This window comes from Lethenteron reissneri, chromosome 41 (genome assembly GCF_015708825.2).
Source record: "Lethenteron reissneri isolate LAM-NWPU_2019-01 chromosome 41, ASM1570882v1, whole genome shotgun sequence".
Taxonomy (NCBI): domain Eukaryota; kingdom Metazoa; phylum Chordata; class Hyperoartia; order Petromyzontiformes; family Petromyzontidae; genus Lethenteron; species Lethenteron reissneri.
The window spans coordinates 5441161-5455815 of record NC_083819.1 but is presented as its reverse complement, the minus strand read 5'-3'; positions in this window follow the sequence as shown (position 1 = coordinate 5455815).

The following is a 14655-nucleotide window of genomic DNA, read 5'->3' as shown; positions in this document are numbered from 1 at the left end:
ATTTTTGACAATGTGGAGCCGATGTGCGATGCTCTGAGACGATGGTGCTGGAGGTTTGAAGGTGGTGTGTGAAATATTGTGTTGTGAATTTCACACACTGATGTGGCTTCCCCTTAAATGCCTTTGTCACAATACCTCTTTGGCTTTTTGCCATCGCGGTTCGTTTTTGTGATGTCGGAGTCAATTCGCGATGTTATTTTTAACGATGGTGCCGCGAGCTTACGGATGTGTTGTGAAATATTGTGTTGTGATTTTTTTTCACATGGCTGTGACGTTGCCTCAAATGCCTTCGACGCAATTGCTTTTTGACTTGCACGGAAAAAAAACTTTTTTTTTACTTTTAATATTTGGTTCTTCTTCTTGGTTATTTCGGTAAAGTCACGTAGAATGGAAATAATAAAATAATAAAAATAAAACATAATACAATAATTCTCACGACGTGTCGGCCACACCACCTGAGGACGGCTGCTGTCTTCTCGACAGACCTGCTCTCCACCTGAGGACGGCTGCTGGCGTTGTGGCCGAAACGTCGTGGGAATGATTTTATTATGTTTTATTTTTATTATTTTATTATTTCCATTCTACGTGACTTTACCGAAAGAACCAAGAAGATGAATCCCTGCAGTCACGAAAGATTTAAATCGAAATTTATTTGGTTCTCATTTGAACTTTGAAAATCCGTGCTCAGTATCATTGCTAGTATTCCCATATCCAATTTAAAAGGTGGTAAAATAATAGAAAACTAATTAATAGGTGGCCTCGTGACTCCGGCTCCACTCAAATCCTGGCTTCGAATCCAGGCTTGAGGCACCCACGATTCAACACGGTTCCCGAGTGTCGTGAGTTAATGGTCTCCGCAATATCAAACTGGGTGTTTGTACTTGGTGGGTGGAAGAGTGGCGTGCCTCTAGTATGGGGATAAAAAAATTAACCCGTAAAAACAAAGTTTTTCACTATAAATCCTTTATATGCGTGGTGGCTAGAGTCCTCTCGTCCTCTGGCTTGAGATGGCTGCCACCTATGGGTCAGATGATTGCCTGCCACCATTAAGCAATTGGTAATTAAATATAAAAAAAATTCCCTAAAATGTTGAAAATTTTGGAAAAAAATTTTCACGAAAATAAATTGTCACGCACAACGAGTATGTGTGCAAAATGTCAGCTCGATTGGATCACGGGAAGTGGGTTAAAAACGACCGAAAGATTTGCACGGTCGTAAGCGCGCAAGCAAGCAAGCAAGTGAATTTAATATAAAGGATTTAAAAACATGTCACTTGAAGGGAGTTCAGAAGTAGTTCAGCAATATCTTTTTCCACCGCCCATTCACTAACACGGGGCTAATGCACTGCTGGTCGCGAGAGATCCGATTGGACACATCGTCTCGTGGCATGACACCGATAGCATGACTGAAATTAAATATAGAGAGTACAAACAAAGAAAATATCCACGTATCCATCATTTTCAGCCATCATCTATCCACTGCTAGAATGGGGCGCCACGATGGCGAGATGTTAACTCCCTCGCCTGGTGTGCAGAGGTTCATGGGTTCGATCCCGATCCTGATGGCTGTACATTCGGAGTTGGTATGTTCTTCCCATGGTCGCGTGGATTTTTCTCCGGGTCCTCCTGTTTTCCCATCCGCATTTAGAATTAACATGCGTTTAGAGTATTTGGCTGCTATACATTTACACTTGATAAGCCACACCGTTAAAGCTATAATGTGTGGCCAGGTCGTTTTGAAAAGAGCTAAAAAGCTTAGTGGCCTGACCTGGTAAAATAAAAGTTTTATTTTACCATAGAAGGCCCCCCCAAATTATCGCCACCTCTCACTGTCCTACGATAATGAATAATAAAAACTTTAGTAAATGTAAACAATAGAACGAATGTAAACAACAACAAAGGTATTTATACACGGTGAAGAATGATGAAGTGACAGCTATTAATATAGTACGGTACTTTATTTTAACCAGGTGAAAATATTGCCATTGAGTACATTTTAACTAAATTCAGTGGAATGTTTGATTCAGCAGTGTCCATCAATCAATTCTAGTTTTTAAATGTGATACAATATTCTAATTGTGAAGCCGAATAGAAAGTTAACACGAACAAAACTAATTTAAGTTCGGCTCACAACTGCTAATTTAGTAATGTTTGTATGTATGTTAAACTTCTTTCGCACCGTACGCAGTAAACCGCGATAATCGAAAGTGCATCGTGATGCTATGGCTTTAGTTACCAGATTATCTCAAGGATTTATCATCGGGCTGCAACAGATGTTGCCTTTCAGACATTAAAAAGCCGTTTTTCATCAGCAGCCATGGTCAATCCACTTTTGGATGAAGGATTCCCCAAGCCACCACCACCACGATCTCTCACGGTCGTGCGATGTAATACTCCACCCCAACACAACCTGAGCTCGGAAAAAAATATTTCTCCCTAGCCGGGCCCGGTGGGTGGGGGGGGGGTGGCAAGAAAAAAAAAGAATCCATGAATAATTAAGCCCGGAATCTCGATTTTCTTTGGCGAGGATTTGCGTCAAAAATCCGAGGGCCGTAGTGTCTCAACCATTGCCTGGTGGTGATGCTGGTGGTGGTGGTGGTGGGGGGTCAGGCTACAAACTTCGCAGGTGCAATGATAACCGGTACCTCCCACCCGTCCATGCGCCTTACTCACGCCCCCCCCCCGCTCCCCAACCCCGTCTGCATTAACTGGCCTAGATCCCTTTACAGTATAATTACGAGCCACAGGATAAATACGTAAACTACGTTTAAGGTGTAACTCGATTGTGTATTTGTGGAAGAAAGCGTGTCTTGTTCCCGGGGCTTGAAGTGCATTAGGAGCGCGGCACAAAGAAATCAGCCCCTCTAATTAAATTAACGAGCTTTTCGCGCAACAACATGTCCTGCCTGCCCTGTGCTGGCCGCCCTCCGATTTACTTTGGTAGAGAAGACGAGTTGGCCACGCCGTGAATTCACCGTATTCTACCGATTGTAAGACGCTACGGAAAGTAAGACGCAAACCCCCAACAACTTGTGACCCGGTGTCAATGAGGTTATACAAATTCGGCTCAATTCCAGCTCGAAGAATTAATCATATTTCCACGCGATGAACACTCCTGTGTAGTGTGGAGGGTGACAAAGTGCAGTGCCTCTAATGGGGATGGAAAAAAGGGAACGTGAAGGGAACTCTATAGTAGTTCTGTAATTCTAGATTTGAAGCTTTCGTGACTGCAATGATTCATATTCTTAGGTTTTTTTTTTCCGGTAAAGTCACGTAGGTAAAAACATAAAAAAGTAAAATAAAATTAAAAAATTAAAATACAAATCACGACGTTTCGGAGGCAACACAAGCTTCCGTCTTCAGGTGGTACCGTCACAGCCACGACAGCTGTATCAAGTAAATGAGAGATTGCAGGAGCTACCACTCCAACCATTATATACACGGATGGTAGCTCCTGCAATCTCTCATTTACTTGATACAGCTGTCGTGGCTGTGACGGTACCACCTGAAGACGGAAGCTTGTGTTGCCTCCGAAACGTCGTGATTTTTATTTTTATTTTATTTTACTTTTTTATGTTTTTACCTACGTGACTTTACCGAAAAAAAAAAACCTAAGAATAGTTCTGTAATATCTACTTCTACTCCCCATTCACGAACACGGGGGGTAATGCAGATTGTGTGCACTCTGTACACTAGTACACACAATTGTACACTATGTGTGTACATATGCACACTATATACACGAGATATAGAGGTCCAGGAACGGCACATCGTAACGACACGTACCCAATGCCCCTAATGCGTGCGCCGGGTTTTTCCCTGCGGAACATTTGGTCACGGGTCGGCGTTGGGTTGCTACCACCTGCGGGAGCGAGGCCGTGAACGAGAGATTTCAGACCGAGCCGTCCTGTAATCGCGGCAATTGTTGGTGATTTATCAACTTTAACCGTGACACCGCGCAGACAATGGGCCCGGCTGGAGTGAATTTATTATTATTTATATTGTCAGGACTCCCTTTAAATCCCCCGTAACAATTGGTTAGTGGCCTGCACTTTGATTTGATAATGTCGCGATAACGCGTGCGGAAGGTGACCACGTGTGTCCCGTGCACGTGCGCGCACCGGACACGCTTGCCAATCACTCGTTGGTTCTTTCGGTAAAGTCACGTATAAAGATAAAATAATAAATTGAATAATAGCATACTACGACGTTTCGATTGCAACACAAGCAATCGTCATCAGGTATAAAAGAAATAGCAACAACAATCTAACCAGAAAACTATAGACACAAAGATACATAGAGAGAGAACACACATCGGCACCTGATGATGATTGCTTGTGTTGCAATCGAAACGTCGTAGTATGCTATTATTTAATTTATTATTTTATCTTTATACGTGACTTTACCAAGAACCGAAAGAACCAAAGAGTAATTCCTGCAGTCACGAAAGCTCCAAATTAAGATTACGCTTGCCAATCCACTGCTGGATGCAATGCAAACAAAACAGTGCGATTTCTCGAGCGGCGTCTGAAATGCAACCGCATCTCCAGACGCTTCCCGGGAAGGGGTGAGGGGGAATCGTGAGCTCTGTGGCCACGCGAAAACAAATGGGAGTCTTAGGCGTTGACTCGATCAAGGGCACCAGAGTCTCAACCGCATCAAGTTCAAGAGGAAGAGAATCCCAGAGAACAGCAGCAGAAGTCGAGAAGGAGCCACCTCCTCCCATGCAACGTTGGTTGATGACTGGGGGTGGTTTTGTGAGGAGGAGGAGGCCTGCATTGCTGGGGAGGAGACAACGTGCCAGAGAGTGGAGTGAGATGAGAGAGGAGAGGTTGGAGAGTGCGTGGAGGGGAGTAAAGTGAGATGAGAGGGGAGAGGTAGGAGAGTGCGTGGAGGGGAGTAAAGTGAGATGAGAGGGGAGAGGTAGGAGAGTGCGTGGAGGGGAGTAGAGTGAGATGAGAGGGGAGAGTTAGGAGAGTGCGTAGAAGGGAGTAGAGTGAGATGAGAGGGGAGAGGTAGAAGAGCGCGTGGAGGGGAGCAGAGTGAGATGAGAGGGGAGAGGTAGGAGAGTGCGTGGAGTGAAGTGAGAGGAGAGGGGAGAGGTAGGAGAGTGCGTGGAGGGGAGTAGAGTGGGATGAGAGGGGAGAGGTAGGAGAGTGCGTGGAGGGGAGTCGAGATGAGGGGGGAGAGGTAGGAGAGTGCGTGGAGGGGAGTAGAGTGAGATGAGAGGGGAGAGGTAGGGGAGTGCGTGGAGGGGAGTAGAGTGAGATGAGAGGGGAGATGTAGGAGAGTGCGTGGAGGGGAGTAGAGTGAGATGAGAGGGGAGAGGTAGGAGTGCGCGTGGAGGGGAGTAGAGTGAGATGAGAGGGGATAGGTAGGAGAGTGCGTGGAGGAGAGTAGAGTGAGATGAGAGGGGATAGGTAGGAGAGTGCGTGGAGGGGAGTAGAGTGAGATGAGAGGGGAGAGGTAGAAGAGCGCGTGGAGGGGAGCAGAGTGAGATGAGAGGGGAGAGGTAGGAGAGTGCGTGGAGTGAAGTGAGATGAGAGGGGAGAGTTAGGAGAGTGCGTAGAAGGGAGTAGAGTGAGATGAGAGGGGAGAGGTAGAAGAGCGCGTGGAGGGGAGCAGAGTGAGATGAGAGGGGAGAGGTAGGAGAGTGCGTGGAGTGAAGTGAGAGGAGAGGGGAGAGGTAGGAGAGTGCGTGGAGGGGAGTAGAGTGGGATGAGAGGGGAGAGGTAGGAGAGTGCGTGGAGGGGAGTCGAGATGAGGGGGGAGAGGTAGGAGAGTGCGTGGAGGGGAGTAGAGTGAGATGAGAGGGGAGAGGTAGGGGAGTGCGTGGAGGGGAGTAGAGTGAGATGAGAGGGGATAGGTAGGAGAGTGCGTGGAGGAGAGTAGAGTGAGATGAGAGGGGATAGGTAGGAGAGTGCGTGGAGGGGAGTGGAGTGAGATGAGAGGGGAGAGGTAGGAGAGCGCGTGGAGGGGAGTAGAGTGAGAGGAGAGGGGAGAGGTAGGAGAGTGTGTGGAGGGGAGAAGAGTGAGATGAAAGGGGAGAGGTAGGGGAGTGCATGGAGGGGAGTAGAGTGAGGTGAGAGGGGAGAGGTAGGAGAGTGCGTGGAGGTTAGTAGAGTGAGATGAGAGGGGAGAGGTAGGAGAGCGTGTGGAGGGGAGTAGAGTGAGATGAGAGACGCTCATCAATCTTGCGACAATTCAAGTCGGCGTCACTGTTTGCACGAGAGTGGCGCTTGTGAAGAAGACAGACAACAATGGTTGATTAATGGCCTCTTAATGGCTCGTCTGTGTATATACTTGCGTGGAAATACATTTGATCTCAAAGTATAAGCAAATACGACACGTGTAGTGGGTGTTTGTTTATTTGCGTGTGTTGCGTTTTGGGTGTGCGTGTGTTTGCGGGGGGGGGGGTGGAGCAGTGGTTAGCGCCCCACGCTGCGAACCCGGTCACCCGAGTTGGGAAACATCGGTGAGGGATATTTGAACCGATCCTGGACCTCCCCTAGGTCGACTCGGCCTCAAACGAGTACCTGGTGTCAGGGCCGGATCAAGGCACGGGGGCTTGAGGGGCTGTAGCCCAGGGGCCTCCGTCAGCTGGAGGGGCCTCCAGGGATGAAAAGAAAAGTTGTTTAATTTGTGAATGCTGAATTTTATTTGTTGTTAGCCTTGTAAAAATAAATTTATTTTTTCTTTAAATTTGTTTTCCTTTTTGAAACACATTACTGGGGGCCTCACAGTACCTGATGCCCAGGGGCCTACAAAATCTTACTCCGGCCCTGCCTGGTGTACTGGGGAGACAAAGGCGGCCGGGCGTGGTGTTGTCCACACCCATCCTATCGCGTGCCGTTCCGGCCTTCAATAGGTGCTCGCTAACAGCACTTGCCCCAGTAGCCTGTCAAAGGCTATACGGAAGGTCTGCGTGTCTGTAGACGTTGAAAAGGGAAGTGCCCAGGGCACTACACCTCCAAACCACACGAGTTCGATCCCTGACCAAGGCAGACACACGCGACAATAGAGGCAATCGGGCATCTCCTCGTCCTAACATGGTCACCCACTAGGTCGACTTAACCTGAAATCGCCACGTGGTGCGATGTGTCCACGAACGTTAGCTTTATTTAATCGGACAACAGAAATATGCAGCAGATATAACACACACTCGTTTATTTTAACACAAAACGTTACGCATCATCGCCGACCGTGTTCAATCCACTGCTGGACGAACGTATCCCCGCTTCGCGATGTTACAGTCCTCGCTCACGGCGCATGAACCGGACCATAGAAACACGGACAAAAAACACGACGAGCATAATTGACATTTAAATAAATATATATATCTTGCCACTGAGCTTAGATGTCGGTAAGTTACACGTGAAACCAGATTCATAGCCAGCGCTGAGCTTTAGCCGACACACAGTCCGGAATACTTTTGTCAAGGGAATCATTTTGACACGCCACGTCCATCTTGCTTCATTTTGTCGTTTAAAACCTGTTCATAGGATTATTATAGAATAAAATAATATCATGGTTATTGTGGATAGGCGTGCATTGCACTCTAGTGGTAGTGCCTTACGCCGATAATCCCCATCGCAAGACAAACCTATCGCAGTGTTCCGTTAAAATATCGAGTGAAAAACTAAGCCCTGGTAAGAAGTAACTATACGATTCAAATGCTCGAGTATTCACAATGACCAAGCAATTAGGACAATTGCCCATCACATTACTGACTGGGAGGGGATGGCGTATATGCGTCAACGCGATGTGATATTGTTCCATGCTCGAAGGGCATCGTAGCAGAAAGAACATCGTCTAAATTTGATATGTTTACCTCTCGGCACGTTACATCCACAGTGCGCAGTGGAGCGACGTTACATGGCAATATGTCAATGTAAGAGATGCGGTCGCGTTCATGCCTAGAATAATATAATAATAATAATTTAAATTCGTAAAGCGCCACCGCTGCAGCGTTCGCTCGCTCTGGTAGAGAAAGAGAGAGGACGATTCAGAACACGCGGGAGAAGCAGCAGCCACGCGCTAAGACGACGACAACAATTTCCCAAGCTCTGCGGTCCTCTGGGTAGGGAGTCGACAGCACGTATGGTTGGGGCAAGGGCGTTCCAAACAAAGGAAAGGGGGTTGGCGGGGGAGCAGTAAAGGGGAATGAGCGACCACCCACTAAGCGAGCATTGACTGGGGACTTAGAACGCATTGAGGGCATGGATGAGAGTAGAGTGAGAGGAGCAGTAGGAGAGTGCGTGGAGGGGAGTAGAGTGAGATGAGAGAGGAGAGGTAGGAGAGTGCGTGGATGAGAGTAGAGTGAGATGAGAGAGGAGAGGTAGGAGAGTGCGTGGAGGGGAGTAGAGTGAGATGAAAGGGGAGCGGTAGGAGAGTGCGTGGATGAGAGTAGAGTGAGATGAGAGGGGAGCGGTAGGAGAGTGCGTGGAGGGGAGTAGAGTGAGATGAGAGGGGAGTGGTAGGAGAGCATGTGGAGGGGAGTAGAGTGAGATGAGAGGGGAGTGGTAGGAGAGTGCGTGGAGGGGAGTAGAGTGAGATGAGAGAGGAGAGGTAGGAGAGTGCGTGGAGGGGAGTAGAGTGAGATTAGAGAGGAGAGGTAGGAGAGCATGTGGAGGGGAGAAGAGTGAGATGAGAGAGGAGAGGTAGGAAAGTGTGTGGAGGGGAGTAGAGTGAGATGAGAGGGGAGTGGTAGGAGAGTGCGTAGAGGGGAGTAGAGTGAGATGAGAGGGGAGCAGTAGGAGAGTCTGTGGAGGGAGTAGAGTGAGATGAGAGGGGAGAGGTAGGAGAGTGTGTAGAGGGAGTAGAATGAGATGAGAGGGGAGAGGTAGGACTGTGTGTGGACGGGAGTAGAGTGAGATGAGAGGTAGGATAATGCGTGGAGGGGAGTCGAGTGAGATGAGAGGGGAGAGGCAGGAGAGTGCGTGGAGGGGAGTAGAGTGAGATGAGAGGGGAGAGGTAGGAGAGTGTGTGGAGGGGAGTAGAGTGAGATAAGAGGGGAGTGGTAGGAGAGTGCGTGGAGGGGAGTCGAGTGAGATGAGAGGGGAGAGGCAGGAGAGTGCGTGGAGGGGAGTAGAGTGAGATGAGAGGGGAGAGGTAGGAGAGTGTGTGGAGGGGAGTAGAGTGAGATAAGAGGGGAGGGGTAGGAGAGTGCGTGGAGGGGAGTAGAGTGAGATTAGAGGTAGGAGAGTGCTTGGAGGGGAGTAGAGTGAGATGACAGGGAAGTGGTAGGAGAGTGCGTGGAAGGGAGTAGAGTGAGATGAGAGGGGAGAGGTAGGAGTGGGTGTGGAGGGAGTAGAGTGAGATGAGAGGGGAGAGGTAGGAGAGTGCGTGGAGGGGAGTAGAGTGAAATGAGAGGTAGGAGAGTGCGTGGAGGGGAGTAGAGTGAGATGAGAGGGGAGCGGTAGGAGAGTGCGTGGAGGGGAGTAGAGTGAGATGAGACGGGAGTGGTAGGAGAATGCGTGGAGGGGAGTAGTGAGATGAGAGGGGAGAGGTAGGAGAGTGTGTGGAGGGGAGTAGAGTGAGATAAGAGGGGAGCGGTAGGAGAGTGCGTAGAGGGGAGTAGAGTGAGATGAGAGGGGAGCGGTAGGAGAATGCGTGGAGGGGAGTAGAGTGAGATGAGAGGGGAGAGGTAGGAGAGTGTGTGGAGGGAGTAGAGTGAGATGAGAGGGGAGAGGTAGGAGAGTGTGTGGAGGGAGTAGAGTGAGATGAGATGGGAGCGGTAGGAGAGCGCTCACGGATGACTACGTACGGTGCGAAATAAGCTCCACACACCTAAAATTAAGAATGATTGAAGAGGAGAGGGGTAGGCAGGGGTTCGAGGTAGGCAAGGGTGTTGACAACGGCGAGCGTGGCATAAACATAAACATGCGCTCGCGTCTTTACGCGCGTGTGCGCGTCAGCATCGTCCCTCCTACGCGGGTTGGTTCCAGCCGACAGGTAAGTGGCTTCCACCTTCCATGCCCCCCCCCCCACATGCCCTCGTCTCCGCTAGTACACACCACCCCCTTGCGTGAGCGCACAGATCCACAGCCGCCGACCAGTGTCGAGTTCCCTTCCCCGGCGAAAGCGTCGCGACTTCACCAGTTTTACCCCGAGCGAGCTGTTGGGACTCGGCACCTTTGCGCGTCTCTCCGTCATCAAACCTCAACATCACCATCATCCTGGTTTCATTCCCATGCCTCCGAGTCCCACTTCTGCCCATCTCACTTTTCCTCCTCCTGCTCCTGCTGCTGCTGATGCTTGAGTTGACCATCATTTCAGCCAATGCTCTACAGGCGCTTGCTCAGTCACCTATTCGGATACTGCTGCAGGCACAGGAGACATCCGCCGTTGCTGTGGTGGCTAAAACCCCGTTGATTAATACGACCATCGCTTCAGACGCTACCGCACACACTTTTGACTACGTTTCAATTGTCTCCAGAGCACTCACACCAGGCATTGCGCCGGCCACTCCGATAACTGCCACCGTCAGCTCTAGTCAACGCCGCAGAGATAAACCCCGGTCACCGATTCGCACAACAAAACACTCGAGTCAGTAGACCGGGCACGACACCAGCCATTGTCGCACGCGCGTGCCTTGTCACCCGCGTGCCTTGTCACCCGCTCTGTCTAACCCCGAGCCTCCGAGCGGGATCTCACCCCCAACATTCGGGCGACTTCCATTCACCCCACGAGTCACGATGCAGCGAGATGCGAGCAGCGTCCTCCTCCACCTGAACCACCACCTCCACTATCACCACCTCCTCCTGCAGCAGCAGCAGCAGCAGCGAGCTAGAAGCGCCTTTGTGTCGGTGAGACCTCGCCACGCATTAGCAATTCCATCATCATCATCGTCGCCACCAGTGGCTCCATCGATCAACGGCGGCGACCACGGCATGGCAGCAAGAGGCAACGAACCCCTGAAACAGCAGTTGAGTAGAGGAGGTGGTCAGGTCCGCAGGGAAGGGTCCGGGAGATTCCGTGATTTTCGAGTTGAGACCATCCTAGGAGGAGGGAATGGGGAAGAGGAGGAGGTGGTGGAAGAGGAACCCAAGGAGCAGGGCGCAGGAGGAGCAGGACCGACCGCTGACAAGGACGGCTGCGAGTTTGCGTGGATTCATTGCACGCGGTACAAGCCACCTCGACTTCCAAGTACGTTGGCGCTATGGTCATTCAGATTAAGAATTGTCATTTTGTGCGGAGCGGTGGCGCAATGGTTAGCGCATTGCATTGCGAACCCAGTTTACCTGAGTTCTATTGCCGGCCACGATGGCTAACATCAGTGTCGCGTGATATCGGAAACGGTTCTGGGTCTTTCGTCCCCGTTCTCAACTGCTGTATACCATGCTTCTATTGTGATATGCTCCAACCTCTGTCACTCACGCTCTCACAAAAGCCGCATTGACCAGTGTGGTGAAGTATGGATAAACGTTTAAGGCCCCACGAACGACACAGTGTGGGGCGATCTTTGTCTAGCAGTGGATTTGCGAAGAACTGTAAATTATTGTTCATTTATGGGACCTTTTTGCCAGTAGTTGATGCCTTGCAAAATGTATCTAGTTGGCGTTTGAACATCTTAACACCTGTTTCATTGTCAGAAATGGTAAAAGCTATTCTTATTTGTCGTATATTGTTAATTGATTCGACTTATACATCGTCCATCCCACTGTAGACCATTGGCCGGCTATATAAAACACGTAAACGACTTGTTTTCAACTCTACCTGGGCTGGCTAAAACGGTTACATTACAAACTAGGGGAAGAGCTATATTTAAAATGTGTTATACCCAGCTCAAGTATATTATTAATTTGCTTAAGAGTAAAGGTGCTTTTTGTTGTTATTATAATTTTATGATGCGAATGTTATTTCTCCAGCTTACATCTCAAAGAACAATAGTTGGCAAAATATAGGCGCCAGGTAAAGAAGACTAATGATAATTTATTGATGGAACATTTATGATGCGTATGATTGATCACATGATTCATTGATCTGTTGTAACGTATTGATGGTGATGATGATTTATTGAATGATGACGATTATGATGCTGCTTTGGTTAATGTGGTTATTGATAATGATGAGTCAATCATTTGATGTTGATGAATTGAATGATTTATTAATTGAATAATTATTGATTGTTATTCACCCATCCTCATAACAGTTATTCAAACCATCCAGTTACATACCCACCATCCTACCCACCCCGACAGCCACTCACATACCCACCCGCACTTCATACCACCTCCTCACCGAGAAACCCACCTACCTAATCACCAACCTACCACCCAACATACTAATTACCACTCCCTTGCCCACCAGCCTTCCATGCCATATACCCACCCACGTGTGTGTCATGTATGTGCGGTGGCGGCGGTTGGAGCGAGGAATTACCATACTTACCTACCTACGCACATACCCACATCACTTCCCATCCACGTGTGTGTATGTAGAGGTGAGAAGGTGACCTTTTCAGGTGCGGGAGGGGGGGGGGAGCGGTGGCGCAGTGGTTAGCGCGCTACGCTACGAACCCGACGAACCGAGTTCGATTCCCGCTGACGGCCAACACCAGTGACAATGATCTGAACTGGTCCTGGTCGACTCAGCCTCAAATGAGTACCTTGTGCAGTGTGTAAAAACATTGCCGCTAGGGAGACAAAGGCGGCCGGGCGTGGTATTGACCACCCACACCCCCCCCCCCATTGTGTGCCGTGGCGACCTTCATAGGTGCTACTCGTTAACAGCACTTGCTCCCAACGGTCCGTTAAGGCTATAACGTGGTCCGGGGTCTTTGTCTTTGTGTAGAGGTGAGGCGGCGAGCCGACGGGGCGAATCGGCGCACGGGCCGGAGTCCCCGCGTCCCCTTCTCGTCGGCCCAAGTCGCGGCGCTTGAGTGGCGCTTCAGGGAGGCACACTACCTGAGCGGAGCCGACGTGGCCGAGCTGTCGGCATCGCTCTACCTCTCACACAACCGGGTGAGCGACGGCCTCCACGTTCCTCGCGCTTTGTTTGATTCCACCACCCCCCACCCCCCACCCACCCCCCACACTTTTAGCAATTTTTTCCTGAAACACAGATTTCTAGGCAGAGCCTCCACGCACGGAATGTTGTGACCCTTTTTTCAGACTGAAAACGAATTTCTGTAGAACTCATCTTCTTGGTTCTTTCGGTAAAGTCACGTAGAAGGGAAATAATGAAATAATAAAAATAAAACATAATAACATGTAATTATCACGACGTTTCGGCCACAACACAAGCAGCCGTCCTCATTTTATTGTTTTATTTTTATTATTTTATTATTTCCCTTCTACGTGACTTTACTGAAAGAACCAAGAAGATGATTCCCTGCAGTCACAAAAGCTTGAAATCGAAATTCTTTAGAACTCCCTTTTTGTGTTTGGAACTGCTTTTTTGTGCGAATAAACAATTAAAATCGTTTAATGCCGGTGTTAATATAAATGAAATAATCCTATGTGTCCTGACTTTTGGGCAACTCTATATATATATATAAACTCAACACATCCGTAAACAAGACTGCCTTCAAAGTAAAACATAGGTGACGTTTCAGGCAACGGCCCTTCTTGAGCACCTGTTCTTTTTAAGCAGGTTGTTGAAAATTATTGAGAAAACGATGGCTCTCTTGCGTTATGGAGGAGGAGAGCGGTAGAGGATTTCCCGCACCTCCAATTCGCACGGTTGGCTACGTGCCGTGCGAAAGAAGTTCAACACACACACATATATACATATAAATACAATGGTCAAAAACGGAAAGCGGCCAGCACTGTCAAAGTTGTAATAGTTTCTTCAATTTAGTTTTTTTGCATACATATAACAAATCTTCGGGGCAAAGACGATGAGGATAAAAAAGGAAAATTTATTTAATTGGCGACGTTTCGGGCAATGACCCTTCTTACGAGCAGATAACACTGGTCAACACACTTTTTCTGGTATAAGGTATTCCAACTGTTTTAAGGTAATTTTGGGGTGCTGATTCCAAATCTGGAATCAGTTTTTGTCTATCACATCAGGTTTTTGAGATATCAAATATTGCATTTTCAATAAAAACTGCAGAAGAAAAATATTAAATAAATGTGGATATCTACATAACATGATATTATAAACACACTATCCTAAAAATACAGCACCATATTTTAACACTAAAGCAGTCACTGACTCGCAACAACTTGCAATCATAAGTGACAGAGTTAATTTCGGGTAAAATCAATGAAAATGGGGTATGCCGATAGCATAAAAATGAGATGTGATAGAGCAAATCTGAGATCAGATTTGTAATGAGCACCCTTAAATTACTCTAAAATAGCTGCAAAAGTCCAGGCCAGAAAAAACTGTTTTTTTTTTGTTGACCAGTGTAATCTCCCTGCCACGATGACTGTGAGGACGAAAGTGCAGCAACTCCTCCGTTGTGCCGCACTGGGCCCGTTGCAGGTGAAGATCTGGTTCCAGAACCGACGTGCTCGCGAGAGGAGGGCACGCCGCCTGGCCGCCGAGAAGGGAGGAGACCCGTGCCCTCTTCACGCCGGCATGGGGACAGTCGGGCAGACCCGGTCTGGACCCGTTCCACCGGCACAACCTTCATCGTCATCATCATCGTCGTCGTCGTCATCATCATCACCGTCGACGTTGTCCTTCCTTCCTCGCTACGCCC